Here is a 12613-nt window from a genome sequence, read left to right as displayed (position 1 = left end):
TTGGACCCATCCCCATCCTCACCAGATCACGAGCCTCGTCAACCTCAGAGGTCATATGGAGCAGTGACTCGGGGCCCAGGCTGGGTCTGTGTCCAGCTTAACGTCTTGGCCGGGTGATCCCAGGCCAGCTATTTGCCTTTTGGGCTTCAGTTTTCCCATCTGTAAAATGGGCATCATGGACCGCACTCAGCAGAATTCTCGGCAGCGATAAGTAAGTGGGAAGTGCCGGGAACAGTGCCAGCACACAGAGAGGGCAGATGGGTCTGAACCCAGGAGGAAAAGGTGTCCCCGGTGCACAGGTGCTCCAGGGACACATGGCCTTGGGCCCAGCTTGGGATGATCGGCACGCACTGCCACTGGTCACCTTAACTCAACACCCTTCACCTGCGCTGCCTTTAGTAGACGCTTCCCCAAACTGTCCTGCTTCAGCGTGAGGAGGACAAGGTGCGGGACGGTGCAACCCTCACAAAATGCAGCCTGGGAGCTGCTCACCCAGAACCCTCTATGACCACACGTGCCTGCATGGCGACCAGCGCTCCCGGGCCTCGGAGAGCGGCACTCCCTGCCCGGCCTCGCCGGCACAGACAGCATGCCTAAGGACTGGGAAGAGATGCGGTCCAGGTGGTGTGATGGCTGCCGGGCTGCGCACAGTTAATAAAAATCATCCAGGGGGACACCTGCAAGGGGTGGCCTGCGACTTCACACTGCTAGAAACAAACCGTACCTTAGCTCCTGCTGTGTGTGCTCGGAACCTCCTAGAGGGCATCCCACAGCCGCCCCGTCCACAAAGGTCGGGTGCTACCTGCTTTGTTATAAAAAATTCAGGGGAAACAGTAACACCAAGACAAACACTTGGTCACACTGAGGGTCCATCAGCCTCAGGGCTTCCTGACTCTCTGGCCTCAGAGATTCTGCTGGGTCTAAATGCAGCTATTTTATCTGGTGGGGACTGAAGTGTGGTTCAGTTCCAGCAGAAAATTCCCCACGGATGCTCCAAACCCTCCTTCCCAGGAAGAAAGCACGGATCACATCCTGCACTCCAAAACCTGGTGGATAAAGCCACGTGGCGCCCGACACCCAGCGGCTCTGGCAGAACCATCCTGGGTGCTTCCGGTTTACCCTGGTATTGACGTTTATCGATCCCTGCCGAGTACTGAAGCATTCTGGGGAGAAGGCAGAGGCGGGGGGGGGGGGGGGGGGGGGGGGGACAGGAGAAGACCACCCCCCAGTCTGCCTCTAGGAAAGCGACCCCAAAAACTTACTTTTAGCAGTTTGACTGTTTTCCCCCAAATTAAGCCTTGTACAGAATTCTACGCCCCTCAGAAAACAAATAAATAAGATCAAACTTAGACTGCTCTGGAAACCAGAACATGGTTTTAAACCCCCAGAGCACAAGAGCCCCAGCTGACCTTTTCTGGGACTTGGATGCCATCCCTAAGCCCCGATCTTTCCAGAACAGAGGCTGTCGTGTGCCTTGAGGAGACGGCGAGGCCTGTTCACCATGGCGCAGGCTGATGAAGACGCGGGGCCCACCACACCGGTCTCAGCTCTCCCATGTGCTCAAAATTTTCCACCAAAAAAATACATGTAAACACTACAGCAAAGCAAAACCTCAGCGGTGGTGAGACACTCCTGGCGGGGGTGGGGGACCAGAGGAACCCCAGCCATGGCTCAGGACTCAGCTCAGACATGGTGGCCTCCCGGGTCGGGGCTGTCTGGGCGTCTCAGTGCGGGCACCGGGACGGGCCAGACAGAGCGGGCATTCACGGAATAGTGGCTGAATGACGAAGGAATTAAAAAAAAAAGAAAAAAAACACCTCTACCCTGAGCTGTCTAGACACCCCTGAGTGTGAGTTGATAGAGGGCACTGGGCTTTCTGGGACCCTGGAGGGCAGGCGCGGGGGAAGGGACCTGGGTCTACAAAACGGTTCAGAAGGGACCCACTAGGAAGGGCGCCAATGGAAGGAGGGGGAAACCCTACGGTTTTGAACATCACATTTCTCCAAAGATAGGAAGTTTCATGAAGGGGACCCTGACATATAATTTAATATAATTAGAACACATTTCGTACTAGCGTTGCCCCTTTGGACAATTTTCTAAGCTTCACAAACGTGAGATGGCCTTTCTCATTACAGCTTCTTAAAATCTCCAAACTGAGAAGAGCCTGGGAGAAGCATGAACCCTCACAAAGCCCCCACCCCCACCCTGAGAGTAATGACTCCCAGGTCTTCCTGACGTGGCCGGAGGCTCCTTCCCCAGAAACCCACAGAGGTGTCCTCAAGAACTCGCCGTGCACGAAACCCAGCATCCTCAGAATCCTGTTCAACCTCGGGGTCGCTTGAGGCTCCTTGGGACCGACCCGCCAACGTGGCCCCTTTCCTGCAAGGCCTTCCCGAAGTGGGTGCAGGAGCATCATGAACACCGCCAGCTCCCCCTGCCCCTGGAATGAGTCAGAGCCACAGCCAGGAACCCCAGCCTCGGTCGCACCTGCAGCCAAGTCGCCAAGTGCATGGATGGTCACAGATCTGCTGTCCAGGCAAACGGCCCAGGGCACTGAACTGGGCCTGCTAAGGGAGAGAGCCAGAGTGTTTAACCAGGGAGGCCCAGGCAGATGGAGACACAAACTCCTGGGGTACCCACACCACTTAGGAGCAACTTTTGGGGTGAATGAGGTAGGAGAGGGATGCCAGGTTCCCCTGTACCCACTGACAAGCCCTGGGCCTGGCATTCAAGCCCCCCGGCCATACCGCAGCCTTCCTGTGATCCTTCTCACCATGGCCAGTCCCTCCTCCCTGGGGTCTCTCCCATCACAAAGACCCCCAACCTAGAACAAACCCTCTGGAAGAGTGACACCACCCTGCGCTCCTGGCAGTGCGCTCTCCTATCGACTCCACCTGCTCCATCACTGACTCTCAAGGGCCTACACTGCTTGCCGCTGCCTGGTAAGCAGTAAGTGCCCAATAATGCCACTGTGTTCGATGTTCATAGTAGAAAGAACACGGGTTGTGGGATCAGGCCAACGACACATCACCCATGTTGCTGTGTCACCTCCGGCCACTTAGAAAACGCCCCTGAAGCTTGTTTTCCTCATCCATGAGCAGCAAGGTCACAGTTGTCTCCCTGGGCTGTCAGAAGGACGGGAAGCCCACCGACAGCGTGAGCCCTGGGCTGGGCACACGGCGGGCATTCGATCACGGTTGAGACTATTTCTGGCAGAATCGTACTCAGAGCAGCGGGGAGTGGAGACACCCTGAACTCAACGCTAGCCCAAGAGTGGGAGGGGACTCCGACGACCAGGGGCCAGTGTTCCTCAGTGGTGACAGCTCCTGTCTTCTCGCCTGCCTAGGATGACCCACCGGTCTCCTTCATACACACTGTTCCCCAGCCCACAGTCCCGGTCCCATGGATCTGGGGGGTCCCCGGGCCAGGACGCACTCCCTGCCAGAGTGCTGGTGACATCAAGAGTGGGCAGAGAGCAACCAGCACGATGACTGGTTGACACTGGTTAGGACGTCACTCCTTTGGGACTGGCAGGAAGCTCTGGGTCACACTTCAAGTAACACAGACAATCCACACCCTTCAGAGCCTGACTGGTCTCAGAAAACACTGGGAGAAAAGGAGAAGAAAACCTGACCAGCTAATGCCACACAATCAGAGAGCAAACCTGGAAATAGCCCCACCTCTGGGTGGCCTGGGAGAGCTGCTCCAGAAGTTCCAGACCCCTGGCTCAGGGCTGGTCCGTGAGGAGACACAGAGCATCCCTGCTCGAGATGGCAGGGGTGCCACACACAGTGAGCTTGGGACGAGGTCACACCCTGAAGGTCGTGTCACAGGTTTGGGAATTTACCCTGAGAGCTATGGTCACTACAGGTGAGCTTTAAGCAGGACAGCTGACACCGCCAAGTGTTCATTTTTAAAAGATCGCTGGGGAAAAAAAGTTAAAACAACGCGCAAGATTGCAACTGCAAGACAGACAACAGGGGCCGAGTCTTGGGTGACGATGACGATGAGTGAAAGGCGGTGTCTGCAGCTCCAGGGGAGCGCTTTAGACGAGCTGCCTGAATCCAGCTGTCCCCACCTGCAAGTGGCCTGCAAGTGAGCCAGGAAGGGAAAGCCAGCTTCCCTCTACGAGACCCTGGAATCAGAAGCCAGGCACCAAGGGTCACGGCGGGCGACTCCCTTCACAGGACATGTTCAGGGTAGTCAACCCCGTGGACTGAGCGCAGACTGGGGAGGGGTGTGGGGAGTGACAGCTTAGGGGGTACAGGGTTTCCTTTTGGGGTGATGCACATGTTTTGGAATGAGATCGAAGCGGTTGCAGGACACCATGACTGTCCAGTCATCCCTCCGCGTCTGCAGAGGGCTGGTTCCCGCTGTCCTTGTGGGTGCCCAAGACCAAGGTGCTCAAGTTCCTTACATAAAATAACGCAGGTTTGCACAGAACACACGCAATTCTCCCGTACGCTTTAAATCACCTCTAGATCCCTCATAGTACCTAATACGATGCAAGCACTGTGTGAATAGTTGTTACACTGTATTGTTTACGGAATAACAACAAGAGAACAAAGTCTGTAGGTTTCAGTACAGAGGCAACCACTGCAGGCCGAACGGAATCGTTTGCTTTAAAACAGTTCATTTTATGTTATGTGGAATTCACCACAGTGTTTAAAAACCACCCACGACCAGCCAATGTCACAGAGCACGTGGCATATTAAGAATATTAACAGACCTCCTAGAGTTAAGAGTCTCCTCTGAGACACTGAGCCCATGTCTGCTGGGGCATCACCATTTCCTCACAAACCTGGGGCCACTTCTGACTGTCCTTGGCCCCATAGATCCCATTAATCCTGCAGGAGGACAAGTTCTCCCCCTCCCCCCCTCCCCTCCTTCCCCCACCACTCTGCTTGGCCCATGCTCACCCAGGTCAAAACCTGGTTATTTACAATGAAAACAGGCCAAGCAAACACTGCAGGAAGCAGCATCTACCACCAGGGAGGCCCATGCACCTAAGGCCGAGCGGAGAAGACGGTCCACAAGAAAGAGGAATTGCCCCAGAGGCCCTCAGCCGGTGCCTAAGAAGTCCAGGCCAGAGGTCCCCCCAAGGAGCACCCCCTGGGGCCCGGCCCCTCTCCACACATCCACCCCTGCCATCCTCCTGCGTTGCTGCCCTCACTCAGCCCCACTCCAGTCCCACACTAGCCCATGCTCACTTTCCACCTCCTCCTCCTTCCCCCCCGAGGAACACCCACCTGCCTCTGTCCCTCACCTTCTGCCTGTCACCATCCGCATAATGCCCTGAGTACTGCCATCCCAGAGCCTGTGTCTCCCCAGCTACACAGAGACGGAGGGGGACCCCCTCCATCCTTTGTATTCTCAGCCCCAGCAAATTGGCTGCATACAGTAGGTGCTCAATACATGTTTGCGTGACAGAGTAAGTGACAAGCGGCCCAATGATAGCGCACGAGAGGAGCCTTGTCTTGGAGTTCCTGACCTTCCGCGGGGCCACGGGGGAAACTCTGGTCTGGGACATGAACACTTGGCAGTCAGGTTCCAGGAGGGAGGTGCCACCCCCCACCCCCGCCCCAGCACGCCATGCAGGTGGCCAGCGCACCTCCCTGCAACCTCACGGCCACCCCGTGGGGCGGCGGCCACTCCGCATGGTCAAGCAGGCCGAGGCCTGAAGGGAAGTTTGTGACTGACTGGGCCACCCAGCCTGAAAGTGCGGGTGCGTCCTCTGAGCCCCGGCCCCTCCAAGCCCTGTTCAGAGCCGCCACGCTACGGGCCCTGGCTGCGCTCAGCTGCCCAGTGAGTACCCGACAGGAGCCTGCTGTGTGCACTGACACAGGGGATGGTGATGAACAAGATCCACGTGTCCTGGTCCTGCTCCCTTGAAGCCTGCAGTCCAGTGGGACAATGGCCAGCTCCCACGGGGCCCCGAGGGGGTGAGTGTGTGTCTGGCTTGGGTGACTGACTCTCTACGCGCGACAGGAACACAGGAGCAAGTGGGTTTGGGAGGAGGGGAGACGTGAGGAGCTCCGTTGTTGAAAGTCAGGGGAGAAGCCCTTGCAGGCCGTCCAGGCAGACACAGGTGGCACGAAGTGTACAGGGCAGGAGGTCTGTACAGGAGGCCGAGTTAGGGGTCACAGCACATGGATTCTGGGGACTGGAGCTGGGGGGGGCGGTCGGGAAGGGCCAGGAGGCTCAGCAGAAGCAGGAGGGTTTGGGGGTGGGGCGAGCTCTCTAAGCAGAAGGTTGGGGGGTGGGTGGGGGGCAAAGGCACCAAAGCAGCAGAGCTAGTGAACAGATGCCAGCGAAAAAGTGCTGTGAATGTTGGCGGCTGTGGTGCCCGCCAGGAGCTGCTGGAAAGACCTGGAAGCGGCAGGAAGTGGGGGAGTGGCACCAGGTGGTATGTGGCCCTGGGCATGAGGCTGGACTTTGGCTGCTCTGGCCACTTGAAGCCAGAAGCCTGGGTCTTCTCGCGTGAGCGCTGGCCCCCCGCCCCTCCTCCTACAGCTCCCCCGGCAGCCTCAGCTCATCTCTGGGTACTGGCCTATGCAGAGGGCCAGTCCCCTCAGGGCCCATAAAGCCAGCCATCAGAGCTCCTTCAACCCCACAGGTACCCCAAGGCACACACTGAGGCCCTTCCCTGGGACCCATAACTCAGGGAGTGCGATAAAAAACCAGAGACCGAGTGGCCATGGGTAGAGGGACGCAGGAACTAAACATGGTCCATCCACACTGTGGAACATCCCCCAGGCTGAAAAAAGGAAGGACACTGACTCACGCCACAGCGCGGTGAGCCCAGGGACGCCGTGCCGAGTGAGACAAGCCAGTCACAGGTGACCCCGCTCCCCCGAGGGACCTCGAGTCGTGATGGCATAGAGGCAGGAAGTAGACAGGAGGCAGGTGCCAGGGACCGCGGGGTGTGCGGAACGGGGGTTAGAGAGCCAGTTTTACAAGACGGGAAGGTTCTGGAGACGGATGGCGGGGCCGCACAGCCGTGTGAATGTGCTTAATGCCTCTGAGCTGCGCTCTTAAAAGCGGCTAAAACGGTAAATTTGATGTTCGGTGTATGTTGCTGTGATTTTGAAAAGAAAGAGAGAGAAGTATAAAACTCCTAAACCAGAGGCTTCCCACGTGGCTCTTGGGCACCCAGGTGCCCCCCACGGAGACCCCAGCACGCACCCCTCTTGTCAGAAGTGTTCTGTCCCCACTGGTGAGAGGTCTCCAGAGGCTAGTGCCGGGAAGGAGGGTGCCACACCCTGGGCACCCCCAGGCCTCTCTCCCTGAGCCCCAGGCCTAGCTGTGGTCGGGACACATCACCCAAACCATTGCCACCTGGACAGATGCAAGGCACCGCCTGCCCCTAGTCTCAGCCCTCTCTATGGGTTCATCGTCCATTATGGCCCCTCCCTGGCGGGGACCCTCACAGACACCTGCCATTCTTCACCCTTTCCCACACCCAAATCTGACTAATTACCACACTTCCTGAATCCCCCTTGAAAACATCACCAGCCCCAGTCCCGGCTGGCAGGAAGCATGCAATGTAACACAAGGAGACGTTTTCAATACTCAGGGGCCCCAAAGCAGAGCCAGCAGCTGCGTGTGGTCACCTGCGGCCTATCTGGTGCAGCTGTGCAGACCCTGTCACCAGGTGGGTCCCAGATTCCTACCTGGTGTGGCAGTTCCATCCCACATGCCCTCGGTCTGGGCCCAGATCACCCACGGCCTCCCTCATTTTCCTAGAGGTACCTGCGGGCTGTAGACGCCCCCATAGCCATTGCCCAGATGGTGAGTTCAAGCCGGTTAAGTTTGAGTTTAGGTCGGTCGGGTCCAGAGCCTGTGACAAACCACTTCCACATCCCCTGCCCCCGAGCCCTGACTCAAATCACCATGGCGGGGGCGAAGCCAGGTCGTGCCGTAGGGTTTGCGTCTGCCTATGGTTGACCCGGTTTGCCCCGTGACCAGCGGACTCAATTATTTGTTGAGCAATGAAGAGAACTTTTAAAATACAAACCAAGAAGGTTTTCAAAGGCTCTCGGGCAACAAGGCAGATCCCCAATGGGCCGCCTTTCCCTCGTCAAAGCCAGGAAGGTCCCTCAATGCCATGTCAGGAAGAATACACGTCTCCTCACCTGCCCTCCAGTGGGGTCACGGTGCCCCTCTGAGACCTGATGCTTCCCTCAGACGCTGCTCAGTAAGTAATGACATAGTTCCAGGTGGCCTGACATCAAGTCCCGGATTGGCTTCCTAATAACAGAGCATGAGCCGGGACACGTGTGTGCCTGTGTGCCCATGTGTGTATGCACACCGGAAGCTGGTGAGGGTACCATAAATACTCTTCGCTCAACTTGAAACTTCCGTAATAATCACATTTTTCATTTAAAAAATGAATATATTTCTCGAAAGAAAAAAGGCTAAGGCGATGGAAGTGGCATACTACGCCAGTCCAGGGCTTGGGCACCAGAATTGGAGTTAGAGTTTTGCCCCACCCCCAGAGGTGGCACTGAGTCCGTGGCCAAGTCACATGGTCATGCCAGCCTCAGGAGAAGGTGGATGGATGGTGGGAGAACCTGCTGGTGCACAGGGTTCTTAGGAGAAAACAAGGGTGAATGTGTCAAAGACTCATATCAGGCCCTGACTGGTGTGGCTCAGTGGATCGAGTGCCAGCCTGCAAACCAAAAGGATGGCAGTTCGATTCCCAGTCAGGGCACAAGCCTGGGCTGCAGGTCAGGCACCAGTGGGGGGGGGGGGTGTGAGACGCAACCACACGTTGATGCTTCTCTCCCTCTCTTTCTGCCTCCCTTCCCCTCTCTCTAAAAATAAATAAACAAAATCTTTAAGAAAAAGAAAGGCTCAGAGCAGAGCCTGGTACTAGTACACACTACAACTATTCCCTGCCATTGTTATTACCATCATCATCATCATCATCATCATGAAACAAGGTCACACCTTAGAAGCACTTAGCAACACAGTGCCTGGTTCTGAGTAGGACTTTTACTCTTAGGTGGGAGGGATGCTTCCAGGTATCAGGTATTAAGTGGAAGGGCTGAAAGCCCAAAAGAAAAGCCCCTTGAGGTCTGTAATTTGTTGGTCAGACTTGTGGGGAAGGATGAGATTAAGCACCCAAAGCACCCTGTACTTTGGTCGGATCACGATGCTCATTCTCACACTTTTCAGGAACAAGATAAATCAATTCATGCATACCACAACCTATTTCTTGAGAAGAATCAGTGTGAAATTCCCAGAGTAAACTTGTGAACGCCGTAAGGTTCAGAGGTTTGGTTCAACGTGAAAATGGATCAGCAGACAAGCCTCTGCTCATCTGGGAGGAAGGGCAGGCACAAGGGACCAGGCACCACACAGGGAGGAGAGCATCCCTTATCCCCTGCAAGTAGGGGCCAGCGCTGGCCTCCGCCACCTGGACCCCTACCTGCTGCTCCTGACCCACAGGAGGAAGTCAGTGTTACTGCTGCCTCCTCAGAGAGCGTTTTGGCTTTAAGTGGCAGCCCCAGAGAGCCCGCTGCAGCCCAAGACACGCAGCCTTCCCCAGCCCCAAAGGGACATCACCCGGAGACCCTGGCAGGACCTCTCCTTCCTAAGAACCCTGGAACCCCCAGATGCAACTCATTCTCTCCTGACCCCCAACCTCCCTGAAGCCACATGTGTCCCTGCTCATGGCTGTCAGAGCCACTGCAGTCAATGTGCCAGTCTTTTTTTTGTCCCTGGGAAAGAAAAGGAGGACTTGTAAAGTTCTTGCATTAGGCCACTCCACACCCCCATCTGTGTACACGAACGTCCTCCCTCTCTGTCCCTCTCTCTCTCTCTCTCTCTCTCCATCTACTGGGTAAAGTACTCCCTGCAGAAGAAAAAGCAGTAAGAGAACAAGAGAAGTGTTTAAAATGATCTAATCCAGTCCATCACGCTACAGCTGGGCATACATGAGTGCCCGGCCCCTGACCTCCGCACTAGGGACAGTAACCAACTACAACAGCTAGGATTCTGGAGACTTGGTCCATAGCCCTGGCTGTGCACTTTGGGTAAGTCAGCCACCCGCTCTGGGCTCTGCTGGGAAAGATACCCTATAAGTAAGATAGGGCTTCCCCAGCTCCTCGGTTCTTCCCGGGGAAGAAGCTAGCCTCTGCCCCTAAAACTTAATCCAGCGCTCCCACCACCCAGAGGGGGACTACCAGGAAGGGACAGGGCAGGCCCCCTTCCATGCTTGCTGTTCCCCTCTCCCCTTTCCTACCCTAGGAGAGAATTCTTCCAAGGACACCAAACCCTAGTCACTGGAACGGCACTTTTACCATCAACACCTGTTAAAACTCACTCATGACCAGCGTCTGATGCTACCGGCTGAAGTGTTTAATTAAATATTACTCACTCAGGAAGCAGGCCCTGCCAACTCACCCCCAAACTGTACAGTTCATTTTCAGAGAAAGAGAGAGGGTGGGGAGAACTGCCTGTACCCTCCTCAGCTGGCACCAGCAGGGCTCCCCGAGTCCAGAGTGTGGGGTCCAGCACCACCCGGAGTCAGAAGCTAGAGGTGCCAATGCCAGGTGGCTACGGATGGCACACGGTTACCCCACAGATGCATTCAGACACACACACACACACGCAGAGACACAGAGACACATAGATGCACTAAGACACTCAGGCAGTCACACAGATGCACTCAGACACTCAGGCAGTCACACAGATGCACTCAGAGACACACACACACAGACACAGAGACACACTCACAGATGCACTCAGAGATAAGCAGGCAGTCACACAGATGCACTCAGAGACACACACACAGACACACTCAGACACACTCACAGATGCACTCAGAGACACACACATTCACACGGATGCACTCAGAGACAGTCACACAGATGCAGACACACTCACATGCACTCACACACACATGCACTCAGACACTCACAGACACACACTCACACAGATGCAGACACACACACATGCACTCAGACTCACGTAGATGCAGAGACACACATAGACACACTCACACACATGCGCTTAGAGACACTCGGACACACACAGATACACTCATACACATCCACACAGAGACACAGATGTACTCAGAGACGCACAGATACCCAGAAACATACCTCAGACACACATGTACACTCACACACATTTACACACCTATTCACCCACACATGCGGGTTCACAGAGACACACTCCCACAGACATCATAGGCTCGGCACAGCCACCCGCAGTCTGACCGCAGGCCGACCGCAGGCCAAGCGGGACGTTAACATTCCCGGGAGACTTTGCCATGGACTCGAACAGCACAGTTCCGAAGTCCCCCCACACGCTCGGGGGCAGAGGGACCGCAGGGCTCCACCGACTGACCCAGGCTGCTCAGGTTTTTTTCGTTTTGATGGGTTTCCTGACGTAACACTCGGCTCTCCCTTGGTTGCCGGGAGAAGCCCCGGCTGGGGGAAGGGTGGCGCCGCCCGGGTGTCGCCCGGCAGGCTCCCCGGGGGAGGCGCTACCAACAGGGCTTGGCTGGGGCTTGGGGGGCGGGCAACGCCGAGGGGCCAGTCGGGCTGTGCTGCAAATGCGGGCCCCGACTGGCGGGAAAAAGCGAAACTAACTTCACGGAGCGGGAGGGGCAGGTCGGTGCTCCCGCCTCTGCCGCGGGGACTGTCGCGGGAACCGAGGCCCTGGGGTGCCCGGGCACCTAGAAGACGGCGGGCGCCGCCGCGCGCCCCAGGTGCCTTCGCCTGGTCTGCAGCCACCGAGGCTCAACCTGCGGGCGCGACGGTTGTCCCGGCACCGGGACCCCTGCCCCGTCTCGCCCCCGCAGGTGGGACCCGCGGCCGCCTAGACCAGCCCGCGCACGCACGGCAGCATCGGCAGCGGCGCTGGGCGGCGCCCGACCCCATCTCCCGGGACCCGGAGCGAGAGTGGGCTCCCGCGCCCCGTACGGTCCCCCGTCGGGATCCCCACCGGTGCCCAGTGCCCAGCCCTGCGCCCACCCACTCGGTCCCCAAGTGCCGCGATCCCTGCGCCCACCCCGCCCGCCCCGCAGCCACCAAGTCCCCGCGCCCGGCCCTGCCTACCTCCTCGCCGGGGAGGCCGCTGCCGGCGCCCGCTCTCCGGGGCCGAGAGGCTCGGGGCGCTCGCCACAGGGAGCGAAGTCGCCTCCTCCTCGCGGCCCCGGCGCCAGCGCCTGGAGCCTGGTTTCTGCTGCGAGCGCCCGGGCTGCCCGAGCGCGACTTCTGTGCAAAGAAGAAAAAGCGACCCAAGGCTTTAAAGTGAAAACACGAGAAAAGCGCCGGGGGCGGGGCCGGCCCGGCGAGGCCCCGCCCCGCCCCGCCCCGGGGCTCGGGCGCGCATGCAGCTGCGCACCGCAGGGGGGGCCCCGAGGATCTCAAGGCGCGGGGCGGTCCGGGTCCCGGTCCGGGCCCTGCAGCGCCTCGTGTGTCCCGCGCCTGCTGGGTCGCCCCCCCGCTGCCGTTCCCTCCTCGCCCCACCCGGTGCCTCCGCGGCGCTCGAGGCCGTGGCTGAGCGGGTGCGCGGGGCGGCGCCGAAGCGTCGGTCCCTCCCGGGGCGTCTTTGGGAAACGCCGGGCGGACTGGGCTGAGCTAGAGCACCGGATTGC

General features: G+C 57.9%; 1 protein-coding gene across 1 annotated transcript in view; it reads right to left on the bottom strand.

Moving 5' to 3' along the window:
* The window catches only part of SPSB1 (splA/ryanodine receptor domain and SOCS box containing 1), a 62005-nt gene extending 49744 nt beyond the window's left edge, over positions 1-12261 (bottom strand). Inside the window, exon 1 of the mRNA XM_090268543.1 lies at positions 12072-12261. The gene's annotated coding sequence lies outside the window, so the exon portion shown is untranslated. The remainder of the gene's footprint in view (positions 1-12071) is intronic.
* Between the last annotated feature and the right edge of the window lie 352 nt (positions 12262-12613).

Source organism: Furipterus horrens, unplaced genomic scaffold (genome assembly GCF_987537825.1).
Source record: "Furipterus horrens unplaced genomic scaffold, mFurHor1.1.pri manual_scaffold_3, whole genome shotgun sequence".
Classification (NCBI taxonomy): domain Eukaryota; kingdom Metazoa; phylum Chordata; class Mammalia; order Chiroptera; family Furipteridae; genus Furipterus; species Furipterus horrens.
Note: the sequence above shows the minus strand (reverse complement) of the source record. Positions and strands in the feature narration are given on the sequence as shown.